Raw genomic sequence first — 15,587 nt, 5'->3', positions numbered from 1 at the left:
ATAAACCTGTATAAGAAATATTATTTGCAATGACTCTGCTTTACACAACCACAGATCGCAACAGGTAAAAGTATTAACAAGCCACAAACTTAACTTATATTACAACGTACCAAATCCCAACTAATTTAATTTACAACTAATAATGAAATTGTTCTTACAATCTTATTATCTCACTACCATATAAAGCTCCTGCTAGCTCGATCCAACTCAATCAGGAATCCTAGCTCGTACTCTAGACTGAGGAACCACGCTATCAACCATATCCTTTTTAAATGTAGAATACATAAAAAGATTCGCAAGAGTGAGCCAACTAGCTCAGCAAGTCATAATAACGATAATTGAGGTTAAACAATTTTCAAATGGAATGATTCAGAAGAATCAAGTTTCTTGTTAAACAATCATTAGAATTGGATATTCATTTTAAATTTTAAAACCAAGGTTAGGCTGCTGATCAGTCACGCACTAACCCCGAGCAAGGCACACAGCTCTGCTCTATAAACTGGATCCAAGGCACACATTGGCCTAATTCGACCACGAATCTGGTCCACATAAAGAAAACTATCCAATTCTAAAGTAGTTCAATATGATAAACGGTATAACTCAATGAAAAATTTCATCATCAACAGTAATAAAATATTTGCATATAAACATTTGCATAAGAGCATGGTGCAATTCAGGGGTACTATGAAGGTATATCAAAGTATGTAAAAGAAATGGCCTCCAGCCTGTAAGGGAATCAAGTATTAGATGAACAAGGATTTTTTTCAAGGTTTAGTTCTTTGATGTTATAAAAAATGGTTGGGTATAAAAGTTTTTGTATGTTCAAATAATTCAATTTCAGTGTTTGGTATTTGGTAGTTATATATTTGGAGTGTAGTATCATATTTGTATGGTTTTTAGTATCTGGAAATCAACAAGGAATGGTTCACAAGGAATAAGGTTTATGGCTCAAAGATCAAATGATGTGGCTCAGGTTCAAGGCTGAATGATTCAAAGTATTTATAATATAAACATAGCTATTTTGAATACTTAACAACATGTCACGAGAGAATTTAGAAATATTTGCATAATATCTCGAAAAAGGTTTAGAAGTACTTGCCTTGCACGGATTTACAATTATTACTGATCGACTCTTAGCCGACTCTGCCGCTCAAGCTTTATTGTCTATCCACTAGATCACCCTGAATTCGACCTCAACACTTAGGTTCTTTGAGTGGAACCTTACTGAGCTTTTCGACTGACCACCAAACTATCTTTCGTCCAATGCCAATTCTCGGGCCTTCCGACTAGAACCTACAGAGTCGAAATACCCTAATTTAGACTTCCGATTATGCTTGACATATCCTCACTAGCAATCTACCCGTGCGTTAACAAAACCCGACTCGTAACACATATATTATTATAATACAGGCATCAGTTAGGGTTCACGTATTCAAAACTCAGCTTGATATTCACTTTCGTAAAATACATATACTCATTGTTTCTGGAAAACGGGTTGTCAGTTATATTTTACAATATAATTTATTTATAATTATATAGTTATATACATTCGACTAATATTTCCGAAATTTTACAGGATACATTCCCGAAATTCGGGCAGCGTCTCTTTTGTTTATCGGACTACCCGTCGAAACATGATTGACGTCAAATCCCAATCAATTAATCCAAACAATTAATCCAACAACCACCATTTATAGTCCCAACCACTCAACAACAACCACAATTAATTACGCAACCACAATTTCGATACAATCTTAATAATCACAATTACTTTAACCGTTTCATTTCAATATTTATGAATTAACTAATTGAATCCAGAATAAAAATATAAAACTAATTTTATTTATTTTAAAATATTAGGACTCAGAATAGCGTCATCACAGTCCACCGTCCACTTATTAAAGTGGAACAAAACAATACCACTAAATATTTAAAGTGGAACAGAACAATACCACTAAATATTTAATTACATAAATAATCCCTATGCATTCACAGTCATACATAAAATAATAACACACAATACCCTACTGACAATACCCATACACATATTTTATTTATTTAATCACTCCATAATTACACACTTAGATAATAAAAATATACGAGTCGTTATATCCTTCCCCCCTTAAAAAGATACTGTCCCCAGAATCTGACCCAACTACACAAGTGAGGATAATTGTCAAGCATATCTGACTCTAATTCCCAAGTAGACTCTTCTACTCGAGGATTTTAAACGTACTTACTATAGATATATCCTCATTTCTAAGGACTCGCCTTTAACGACCCAGAATTTGGATCGATCACTATATGCAGAACAAACTTGGACAAGAGCCCTTTGACTCCTAATCAATCACTTATTTCAAATCAGATACTTATCGCTTTAACATTGACAGGCAAACCACATTATATGTACATACTGTTGCAACGGTAACATCAACTCATAAACAACTTTATCTATATTTATCAATACCTCGAATGGTTCACTAAATTTAGGACTCAACTTGTCCCTTCTACTCAGACTTATCCACTCTCTTTCAAGATGAAACTTTTACTAACACTACTGGTCCTATTTCTATATTCATACTCTCTCTCGATACAATTCTGCCTTTTTTCTTTGCTTACTCCGAGCTGCTTCAATCAATATCACTATGCCCTTGGTGTGCTGAATTAACTTAGGATTTGACAACTTCCTTTCTCCCACTTTATCTCAATAAAGTGGGGACCTATACTTGCGTCCACATAAGACTTGGTAAAGTGGCATTCTAAAGCTGACATCGATGATAAATGATCATCCCAGTTTTCCTTAAAGCTCAACCTCTCAACATATCTTATTTTTCCTGAATCGCTCCCTCACTTTGACCCTTCGTTTAAGGATGATAGGCGGTGCTCATTTTCAACTTAGTTTTCAAACATTTAAACATCTCCTATTCATTTCTATCAGTTAAGGTTGAAAAGTAATCTCATATATTCACTTATTATCACCTTTAGGTATTTGAACTTCATATTCCACTCTTTCCAATTCGTTTATATTTAATCCTTTCTTTCTGCACAAAGCATCTGTTACCATGTGGCTTTGTTTAGGTAGTTGTTAATGGATTAATCAGAATCTTTTGTTAACCTCGGTCAAAGTTTCATACTTGAAGCTTCAACGTATAGTTACTTTCCTTCTAATCCTTGAGGAAAATCCTTAGGCATTCCACACATACTGTCTTATTCTTTGAATAGCTGAGGATGTTATCAATAGATACGGTTCGCTTATCCGAGTACTCCTTATACTCCATGTTCCTTAATTCCTTATAGACAACTGATACACTTGTTATTTCACATAATATCACCAGATCTTGCAATGCTCATAACTCATTTTATTCATAATCTCTTATATGTTCTCAAGTCAGACCTTAAGTTAATCCCCGAGACATAACACACTTTTTGAATTAGGTCTCGTAAGTAATCAATTCTTTATAGGGGTCACTTATTCTTATTCGTTGTTTTGTTAAACTCCCGATAATCAGTACACAATCTCGTAAATTCATCCTTTTTCTCTAACAACATCACTGGTACACTTTATGATTCGCTTATTGTAAAACCACTCCTTGGTCTGGCTTATCCACTAGGCTTCCGATACTTCGCCTTAATTCTTTGACATGTCTAACACTTCCTAATCCATTTTGAAATTTCCTTCTTAAACCTAGTTATCACTATTTTCTTTAAATTTCCGTATATCTTGGCATTTCTTAAATAAATTAAATACTTTATATTGTGAATTTCCTGTAGGATCTCATTTTTTAATTCTTTTTACTTGTAGCATCCAATTGCTGGAAGAAAACCTAAGAATATCGTGATCGTACTTCTGAGTGCATAAATTTCCTCTTACTAACTGTTAACATCGTGATCCATTATCTTCTCTTGACATCTCTTTATCTTTTCTTAACAACTCTGAATGAAAGATCATACTACCCATCCTTGTTTCCTTTAGATTATATATCTGTCTTCCAACTCCAACTTCTGAAATTCCATAGGTAATTCTTTTCGGTGCAGTCTCTATGTTTATTTTCTCCTTTTTGCTTATCGCTTGCCACTACATTCTCTTTTCTTTGTGAATACATACTCAAACTCTTATGGTTTGTATAGATCTTACACCTTCCTCCATACATGTAATGTTTCCCAATATTTCAAAGCGAATATTATTATTACTGCTAATTTCAAATTATGAGTAGGGTACTTCTGCTCATAAGGTTTCGGTAGTCTGGATGTATATACAATAACTTTATTGTGCTGCATCAACACACATCCTATTCCCTTATGAGAAGTATCACTATAACTACCAAATCTCCTTGATACTTTCAAATTGATAAAGCAGGTGTTGCAACCATTCTCTCCTTTAAATCCGTACAACTTTCTTCACCCTTCTCCATTTCATATAAACTTCTTGCTTTTTTTTCTGGTTAGCTTCGTCAAAGGTGTTGCAATCTTCAAGAATTCTTGAACAAATTTTCGATAATAACAGGCCAATAATAAAACTTCTTACTCTTGTTTGTGCTTTTGGTCTTTCTTCATTCATAGTAACTTTAATTCCTTGTTGGATCCCCTTTGGTCTTCTTCTCACTGACTATCTGTGCTAAGAATTATACCTCCCGGTCATCAAGGCTCTTACCTTGTAAACTTTACATACAACTTCTTTCTTCTTCGACTCCCCATTTATCATTAAATGTTTTGCATGGTCCTCCGTTGACTTTAAGTAACACAAATATAGCTTATCCAGATATTCCTTAAAGATTCCGTCCATTAAGTTTAAATATTACTGGTATATGGGTTAATTCAGATGGCATTACTAGAATTTATAGCTGCGGTACTTAATTATGAAAATTATCCTTGATATGTCCATAGGTTCAATCTCCAATTTGTAACACCCAACTCTTAAATCAAGTTTAGAAAATACTTTGCTTTTTCCATCTAATCAAACAAATCATTAGTTCGAGGTAACAAATACTTACTCTTGATAGGAAACTCGTTGAGCTTTCGTTAGTCGATGCATAATCTCATACTTACATCTTTCTTATTAATAATTAGTACGGGTGCACCTTATGGGGTACACTAGGTCTAATCGCTCCTTCTTCCAATATCTCTTGCATTTGCTTTGCTAACTCCTTCATTCTAACTGGCACTATTTTGTGCGGGGCCTTGGACACTGGCTTCATTTCAGGTGCTAAGTCAATCACGAACTTAATTTCTCTATCTGAAGGAAATATTGGTAACTCGTTTGGATACATATCTTGAAACTCATTAATTACTATAAAATCTTCAAATTCTGTTTACACCTAACTTCTATTCATAATCACCAGAGTGCTTACATCTTGGTCACCGTAACCTTTTAACTTAAATCATCGCTAACAAATTCTTTACCTTCCTTTGTCCTCTAAACCTCATCATATTCTCATTTGACATCCTTAGAACCATCTTTTCATCATGTCGGTCTATCTGGGCATCACGCTTAAATAGTTAGTCCCTTTCTTAGAATATTGTCAAATTCTCCTATCTTAAATAATATCAAATCCTCACAAACTTAGCAGTTACACGTTCTTGACTTGCTAGTCCTTTAGTCATAATCTTATCAATTCAACAGGGTAATTTATATTATCAACAAAACTTTGAGAGATAAACAATTAAGTTGCTCCCACATCTTTCAATACTTAACGCATAAGGTATCCACAATAATCATTCCCGTCATCACATGTGTATTCTTAATAACATATTTCACAGACAAATCGTAAACTCTCGTACTTGGAGACGTATTCCTTATTGGAGTAGATTCCCCCGACTCTTAGTGGATCCTTCACTGGGGCTAGTGATTTACAATCCTCGCCATATGCCCTTATTTCCTTTCCATGCATGAGAGGTAGTTAGAACTTTTCCCGCTTGATTCATGATACGTTGATTTTTGTTTGAGAAAACTCTTGCATAGAATGACAATACAGTGAAACAACTAGAAGGATTCACAATTTAACAAAATTAGAGTTGAAAATAAAGAAGAAGTTATGATTTGAATGTGAATGAGACAACCATATTGGTACTTAAGATGGCCATTCTTTCGTACCATATGGCAAACATCACATGATTACGTGGCGTCCCCACCCGACTCTTTGTCATCCCGACAAAGCGTCTCACCATAATACTGCTCGTCCCAATCAGAGAGCAAACTTGAGGGAAAGAATTAAATTTAAAAGGAATGAAATATCCTCCTTTTTCTTATCACCGTAAAGAATTTCAAGGAAAGAAGTTCATACATATTTAGGATTCAAAAAGGGAATATATACTGTAACATTGTAGAAAAGAATGATACTATTTGTCACCGTCACATTTCACCCCTGTACCTCTTCTGAGCTGGTTTGATCAATAAATCCCATTTGATTCATTTTATAACTTCAGAAAGTCTACTGAAATGTCATCGTAATTTAAACACTAGGATAAATTCTTACTTATTTGTGTCTTTAGCTTCGTACTTGCAATATTCTAACAATTTTATCATAAGTGCACTCTTACCGAGTAACTTCAAGTTTTATCTATGCCACTTAAAATAATGATTCTTTTGTTAAGAACGTTCTTCCTTAGAAAAGTCTGAAAATCTTCCCAATCATCTTCGGTCATGCCCAAGCTCCTTTTAAATCAATTAATTCTTTAAACTTTAATGGTCTCTGCAACTAGATGAATAGCTTTTTCGTACTCCGGTTATGTTGTTAATCTCATCAAATAAGATTTTATATTCTGCTGTTAGGATTAATCGAAACTGCCTCGTAATAACGGGTCCATTTGGCCCTCGGAATCAACCATACTAATTTCTGGAACACGTACTTTCTAAGTAATCTGGTCTTATAACAAACAAGAAACTCAAGTAGTGACTTGACAACCAATTTTTAAAACTTATTTTATTCAAAAAGGCTTTTAGAAATTTTGTAAGGGAAAATCTTTTTCGAAAACTTGTTTAAAAATTTTAAAAATCATACATCTGGTTGTCATTACAATATGAGTTGGTTGTTGTCCTTCCTACCTATAACAAGGTACCAAATTAAAGAACTGATCACAAAAATGTCCATTCACTTCAATCTATCTTTTCTCCTTTATTGGTTCCATTTGTCTTCCTTAACCGACGAAACTTCAGTTGTTGTTGCATGTTATCTTATTTGTAGCTTCACATCAGAGCTTCTATACCAGTAATACCTCCGTCATCATCTTGCAATCGTTAAATAGAACAGGCTATCCAATAGTCAACAAGTCGGCTGATGTCATATCACATGGTTACAATATATATATATATATATCCCATCATCATAACACCAATATCTAACTTCAAGAGAGTTCGAGATCATACTCTTCTCTAATTCTCTTTCAAAACTCATCTAATCCCTTCCACAGGCTAATCAGAGGTGGCTTATTCACTAATAGCTTCTTGCAACCTGGCAGCAACTATCCTCCGGAACACTTAAATCTTCTTTCTAAACTTCTTCTCACCTTTATTTATATCTCAGGTACTCACCATTTACTGTAGCTCTTGAGTCCATCCTCGTAAGTACTATTGCTTTATAGGACAAGTTTTAAATTGGGGTATATAACAGAGTGTAGAGTAAACATAAGAGATACCCTCACAGCCGAATGTCCAGTAAAATAAGAATAAACAAATGGAGGTTCTTAAATAGGTAGTCTCGTATCAAGAGGTGGTAGAATAGCTTGAAGAGGTGCAATTGCTATAACAAAAGGTAATACCATTAATACTGATGGAAGAACAAGGTGCAAATCAAATCTGAGAAAGATGATGATTCTCGAACGGAAGGCTCCAAACGATCAGATGATACAGGGAAATCAGGATTTGCCATTGCCGTTGTTTGGTAATCACATCGCAAGCTAAGAATCTCGAATCGCAACACGAATCATACCAAAAACCTACTATACAGTCGCACTCAACCTCAAGACGCCTTATCTTTCTATTTTCTATTCCTAATCCTAACCCTCTACCCAATCCCGACAATCTAGGCTTCTTTCAGTGACTTATAACCTGTAGCTCTGATACCAACCTGTGGCGCCCTCCAAACCCAGGTCAGAAGTTTGGGGTCCACAAGACATACACATATATAAACCTGTATAAGAAATATTATTTGCAATGACCCTGCTTTACATAACCACGGATCACAACAGGTTAAAGTATGAAAACAAGCCACAACCTTAACTTATATTACAATGTACCAAATCCCAACTAATTTAATTTACAACTAATAATGAAATTGTTCTTACAATCTTACTATCTCACTACCATATAAAGCTCCTACTAGCTCGATCCAACTCAATCAGGAATCCTAGCTCGTACTCTGGACCGAGGAACCATGCTATCAACCATATCCTTTTTAACTGTAGAATACATAAAAGATTCGCAAGAGTGAGCTAACTAGCTCAGCAAGTCATAATAACGATAACTGAGGTTAAACAATGTTCAAATGGAATGATTCAGAAGAATCAAGTTTCTTGTTAAACAATCATTAGAATTGGATATTCATTTTAAATTTTAAAACCGAGGTTAGGTTGCTGATCAGTCACGCACTAACCCGAGCAAGGCACACATTTCTTTTCTGTAAACTGGATCCAAGGCACACATTGGCCTAAATCGACCACGAATCTGGTCTGACACGAATCTGGTCCACATAAAGAAAACTATCGAATTTTAAAGACAGTTCAATATGATAACCGGTATAACTCAATGAAAAAGTTCATCATCAAGAGTAATAAATATTTGCATATAAACATTTGCATAAGAGCTAGTGCAATTCATGGGTACTACGAGGTATATCAAAGTATGTAAAAGAAATGGCCTCCAGCCTGTAAGGGAATCAGGTATTAGATAAACAAGGATTTTTTTTTCAAGGTTTAGTTCTTTGATGTTATAAAAAATGGTTGGGGTATAAAAGTTTCTGTATGTTCAAATAATTCAGTTTCAGTGTTTTGGTATTTGGTAGTTATATATTTGGAGCGTAGTATCATATTTGTGTGGTTTAGTATTTGGAAATCAACAAGGAATGTTTCACAAGGAATAGGGTTTACGGCTCAAAGATCAAATGATGTGGCTCAGGTTCAAGGGCTGAATGATTCAAGGTACTTATAATATAAAACAGAGCTATTTTTGAATACTTAACAATATGTCACGAGAGAATTTAGAAATATTTGCATTATATCTCGAAAAAAAGGTTAGAAGTACTTTGCCTTGCAGGGCTTTTACAATTATACTGAATCGACTCTGAGCCGACTCTGTCGATCAAGCTTTATTGTCTATCACTAGATCCCCCTGAATTCGACCTCAACACTTAAGTTCTTTGAGTGGAACCTTACTGAGCTTTCGACGGACCACCAAACTATCTTTCGTCCAATTGCCAATTCTCGACCTTCCGACTATAACCTACAGAGTCGAAATACCCTAATTTAACTTCCGATTCTGCGTTGCACATATCCTCACTAACAATCTACCCGCGCGTTAACAAAACCCGACTCGTAACACATACATTATTGTAATACAGGCATCAGTTAGGGTTCACGTATTCAAAACTCAGCTTGATATTCACTTTCGGAAAATACCTATACTCATTGTTTCCATAAAACGGGTTGTCAGTTATGTTTACAATATAATTTATTTATAATTATATAGTTATATACATTCGACTGATATTTCCGATATTTTCCAAGATACGTTCCTGAAATTCGGGCAGCGTCTATTTTGTTTATCGGACTACCCGTCGAAACATAATTGATGAAAATCCCAATCAATCAATCCAAACAATTAATCCAATAACACTCAACAACAACCGAAATTAATACGCAACCACAATTTCGATACAATCTTAATAATCACAATCACTTTAACCGTTTCATTGCAATATTTATGAATTAACTAATTCGATCCAGAATAAGAATATAAAACTAATTTTATTTATTTTAAAATATTAGGGACTCAGAACAGCATCATCATAGTCCACTGTCCACTCGTATAATTCATCTCGGACGGCGGCAAAATTTATAGTGCCCGAAATATTCGGGTGTCCAATAAATTTCACCGATAACTAAATCGAATTCCCGCACAAAAATTATATTTAATCACGTTTAGTAATCATTTAATTCCTGTATAAAAATAGAATTAAAAATTAACAAAATAATAACCCAACCATATCACAGACTGTGTACAATATACACACACACGCGTGTAAGTCACGCGCCACCAGGAAACATGGCGGCCTGAAAAATAAGGCGGCAACACTGAATCAAGTGACACACAACCACACACATATAAAGATATATGCACAACTTAAAGGAACCATTTATGAACTGAACAACAGGATACCGAGAATCCAAACCGCGGAAACCAATAGGGACGACCAACGGCGGTTCGCCGGAAACAGGAGGGCAGCTAACCGGAAAAAGGAAGGGGCGGGGCGGAGAATAGAGATATAAGAGAGAAGGAAAAGAAATATGGAATGATCGAGAAGAGACTACGGGGAAGAGGGGAAAATCGGAGAAGCTGGGTGAGGGAGGGATGAACATAACCGTGTTCATCTTTTCTCTCATATATTTTTTTTATTCTTTATTTTAGCCAATCCGAAGTGGACACGCACGAAATGAATTGTTAATGTCTAGACATGTGTCCCTCTCTTATTTAGGCGGCCTATTTTGTCCCGCTTCCAGAATTTAACGAATAACCGCGTAACAAAATAATCCGAAAAATTACCAAACATATCTTAAAATATTGAAAATATCCCGAATTTTATAAAAACATAAATTTCGTAATTTTAAAATAATTTCTGAAACACAACTTATACCCGCTTTTATCAATTAAACGAATCAACGCGCGGGTGAAATTAATCCCAAAAATTACCAAAATAATTTAAAATTCTCGAAATATTCCAAACTTAAATAAATATGAGTTTCGTAATTTTTTGAAAAATTCTGGAAGTAAATACGTATTTTCAAATAAACGCAATCAGAAAATCACATAGGGCTAAATAATTGGTAAAATATTGATTTCTAAATTTTATAAAATCCCAAAAATAATTATTGTAATTATAAAACCATAGAAATAATTTTAGAGACATTCCAAATATTTATGCAAATAAATCTGCAAATAAATCTACTTATTAAAGTGGAACAGAACAATATCACTAAATATTTAATTACACAAATAATCCCTATGCATTCACAGTCATATATAAAATAATAACACACAATACCCTGCTGACAATACCCATACACATATTTCATTTATTTAATCACTCCATAATTACACATTTAGATAATAAAAATATACGAGTCGTTATATTAATCCATCAGATCCTAAGAAAAGCCAGTTGCTATCTGATTTCATGACTGTTGGATTGAAAGCCAGAGAAGCAAGAGACAGAGCTGGACTAGGTTCTGATGAATCCAAAATCAATACAGGAGTTAAAGTGTTTACAAGAGATCCATTTTTATTGACTGACAAACCTCTTGAAGATGTTACATAGAAACACCTTGATAAGGTTATATCTGTTTAAGTGGTACTGGATGCTCATGATAAACATAATGTCAAAAAATCTGATTCTATTTCTTGAAGATTGAAGAACATATCAAATGTCAGAATCAGATGTGCTGAACAAATCTCTGAAAGAACTTCAATTGTTTCATTATCTTTTAGAGATAAAGTCTGAGATTACCAAGAGATGGTCAAATTTCATAATGAAGACCATAAGGGATAAAGCAAGAATGTCTGGTTCAAGGGTTACATAATTCATTTCAAACATAGTTGAAGATGATGGAAGTGAAATTCCAATGAAGAAGGATTCTGCTAAACTTGAAGTAATTCTGAAAGAGAAATGTCTATGCTACAATGAAGACTCTTCTCATCCAAGGGTGATCAGACTTGGTGATGGTATAGAAAGAAATCACATCTCAGCACTTAGGACTGCAATCTACCAGATTGGAAGTCAAGATGAAGAATTGAAGCAAGTCAAAGCTACAATAGCTCAAGTCCTGAGGAATAAAGAAGAAAAGCTGAAATCAAACTTTGTCAAGAATCACTTTGGATTCAGATTGACTCAGTAAGATTGGTAAAAGCTACAATGATTGTAAGTTGTAGTTAGTTGTCTTATTAAACTCTCATTGCATTTGTACTTAAATGTTTTTGACATCATCAAATCTATTAACTTGTATATTTTTCTTAATTTACAAGTTGGGGGAGATTGTTAGATAAATTTTAGATGTCATGTCTAATTTGATTTGTGTTTAATTTCAGAACTTTACAACAGGACTTATCAGGACTTACTGAAATCAGAACTTACTGAAGTCAGAACTTAATAACAGAACTTAAGGCGTCAGAAGATATATTTCAGGACTTAAGTGCGGGAAGACTTCAGATAAGGAATGTGGCTGATTTACAGGAGAAGATCTGGACTAAAACAAAAGAAGATATGCATGAAGAGTTAGAGGACTAGAAGACTTGTAGAAGATATCTGATTGATATATTTTAGGAGACGGAATTATATTCAATATCAATTAGAAGATATCTTGTAACTGTGTACTATATAAACACAGCTTAGGGTTTACACTATATGTATTATCATTATCGAGAAACATTATTCATTGCAACCTAGCAGCTCTTAGTGATATTGTTCATCACTGAGAAAGAACAACAGTTCTATTGTAACAAAGTTTATTTAAATATACTTGATCTTTGTTACATACTTGTGTTGAAATCGATTTGATTGTATAAACACTATATTCAACCCCCTTCGATAGTGTGTCTAGGCTAGAGGTAATCAAGATGTTTCTCGCATTCGCTGCATATTCGGACTTCAAAGTTTATCAGATGGATGTGAAGAGTGCATTTTTGAATGGTGAGATCGAAGAAGTGTATGTGGAACTACCTCCAGGTTTCGAAGATTCAAATATGGTGGAATTCATATACTTTCTATTCAAAACTCTTTGTGGTCTCGGGCTTGCACCAATGATGTAAAATCCGGGATATTGCGTGTAATTTTTTTATTAATAAATGATTTTTATGTGATCAATATATGATTTTTGGTGAATTATCTGATGATTGGTATGGATATGTGGATGCTTATATATGGTAAAGTATAAGTATGTTAATTATATTATGACCAGAATAAAATATAGATAATTACGATATTTTTCTGGTAATTTTTGGACTGTTATATGATTTTATATTGATTTATGAATTTATGAACTATTTTTTTGAATAATTACAAAATTATTTTATAAAGCTGGGAATCGTCCAACCTCAACCGTTTTTTTCGTTTTTACAACCCGAAACTCGTCCAAAACTCCTTCCTAACCTAATCTGGTAATTTCGGACATTTTCCGTGTTTTGACTTTTCGATCGAATTACAGTTTGACCCGTACGCATCCCGACATACAATTTTCGATACGATAATTATTTCAATATATCAACAAAACCCGTATTCTCGAAAGACGGGATAATATAACATTATTTTCGTATAAAGTGTTTATAAAAAGCCCGGTTTGGATAATTATCCAACACGGGTATCAAATCGGATCATTTTTGCAGTTACTTAACGGCTAAGCAACTAATTTATCGATCCAAAACGATCCAACATGAACCAATATTCCATAAATATATAGCCCTTTTATTATTTCATTTTATTCATAAAATCATAATCGATCATTAAATATATAAGATTTACAGATAAAAACCCTAAAAACATTACTTTCTTCATAATCAAACATACAAACGAAGGCGTTATTGAACTCCGATTCGGGCGTGGTTGTTAGATATATTTGTGATGTCATGTCTAATAATGATTTGTGTTTAGTTTTCAGATCTTAACTAACAAGACAAATCAGGACTTAACTGGAAATCAGTACTTATACTGAAGTCAGAACTTAAGATATCAAAACTTAAGTTATCAGAACTTAAGTTATCAGAAGATATTTATCAGGAGATAATATCAGGACTTAAGAAGACGTTCAGATAAGGAAGGCGGCTGATTGAAGGAAAGAAGATTAAGACAAACATAAGAAGAGATATGCATGAAGAAGAATTCTATGAAGAATAAAAGACTTGGAGGAAAAGATAACTAATTGATATATTTTAGGATGCAGACTTATGTTCGATATCAAATAGAAGTTATCTTGTAAATGTGTGTCTATATAAACACAGCATAGGGTTTACACTATAAGTGTTATCTTAATCGATAATATTATTCATTGTAACCCTAGCAACTCTCGTGATATTTGTTCATCACTGAGAGAGAACAGTTCCATTGTAATACTGTTTTATTAATAATATTATTATGTGTTTCGTACTTGTGTTCTTAATTCGATTGGATTGTAGTATACACTGTATTCAACCCCCTTCTACAGTGTGTGTGACCTAACAAGTGGTATCAGAGCCAATCTGTTAACACATATACAATAAAGATCCAAAACAATCATGTCTGAAGAAGAGAAAACTCCAACCAAGCCCACCAAAACTGAAGAAACTCCAAAGACTCAAATCCATAATCCATATGAGACTATTAGGGTTGTCATACTGAAACCTTCTGAGTATCCCATATGGAAAGTGAGGATGACTATGTTTCTGGAAGCTACAGATCTAGAATACCTTGACAGAATTAATGAAGGACAACATAAGCCAACCAAGCTCTCTGTTGTAGTTGCAGATCAGCCAGCATAGACTGTACCAAAGGAGAAAAGCGAATATAGAGCTGAAGATATCTCATCTATTGCCAAGGATGCAAAGGTAAGGCATTTGCTGCATAGTGTCATTGATAATGTCATGTCAAATAGGGTAATTAACTGCAAGACTGCAAAGGAGATATGGGATGCCTTGGAGACAAGATGCCAGGGAACTGATTCAATTAAGAAGAACTTGAGGACTATACTCACTCAAGAGTATGAGCACTTTGACTCAAAACCTGATGAGTCATTAACTGGTTTATATGACAGATTTGTCAAACTCCTGAATGATCTGTCACTGGTGGATAAGGAATATGATCTTGAAGATACTAATCTTAAATTCTTTTTAGCTCTTCCTGGAAGTTGGGATTTGAAGGCAACTACTATAAGAGACAACTCTGCTCTTGATGAAACTACTCTTGATAAAATTTATGGTATGCTCAAAACTCATGAACTTGAGATGGATCAAAGAAGCAAGAGGCATGGGAGAAAGTCAAGGACATTTGCTCTTAAGGCTGAGGAGGAATCCCCCAAAGTGGCTGCCTCAAAGAAAGGCAGAGGAAAGGGTCTCATCACAAAGTCTGATACTGAGTCATCAAGTTCTGATAGTGATGAGGATTCAAAAACTGAAAGTCTATCTGATATGGATGTTGATGAAGAGATGATGAAATTGTGTGCTCTTATGGTGAAGGGCATCACAAAGATAGCTTAGAGGAAATTCAGAAAGGGAAAGAAGTTTTCCAGGAGAAGTGGAAGTTCTGATAAGAAGGGATTCATAAAATCTGAAGGCAAAGCAGGAAATTCTGATAGAGGAGATTACTCAAATGTTAAATGCTACAATTATGGTGAGAAAAGCCACATATCTCCTGATT

This window comes from Apium graveolens, chromosome 9, assembly GCF_009905375.1.
Source record: "Apium graveolens cultivar Ventura chromosome 9, ASM990537v1, whole genome shotgun sequence".
Classification (NCBI taxonomy): domain Eukaryota; kingdom Viridiplantae; phylum Streptophyta; class Magnoliopsida; order Apiales; family Apiaceae; genus Apium; species Apium graveolens.
The sequence above is the reverse complement of the archived record's forward strand: the minus strand, read 5'-3'. Positions refer to the sequence as shown.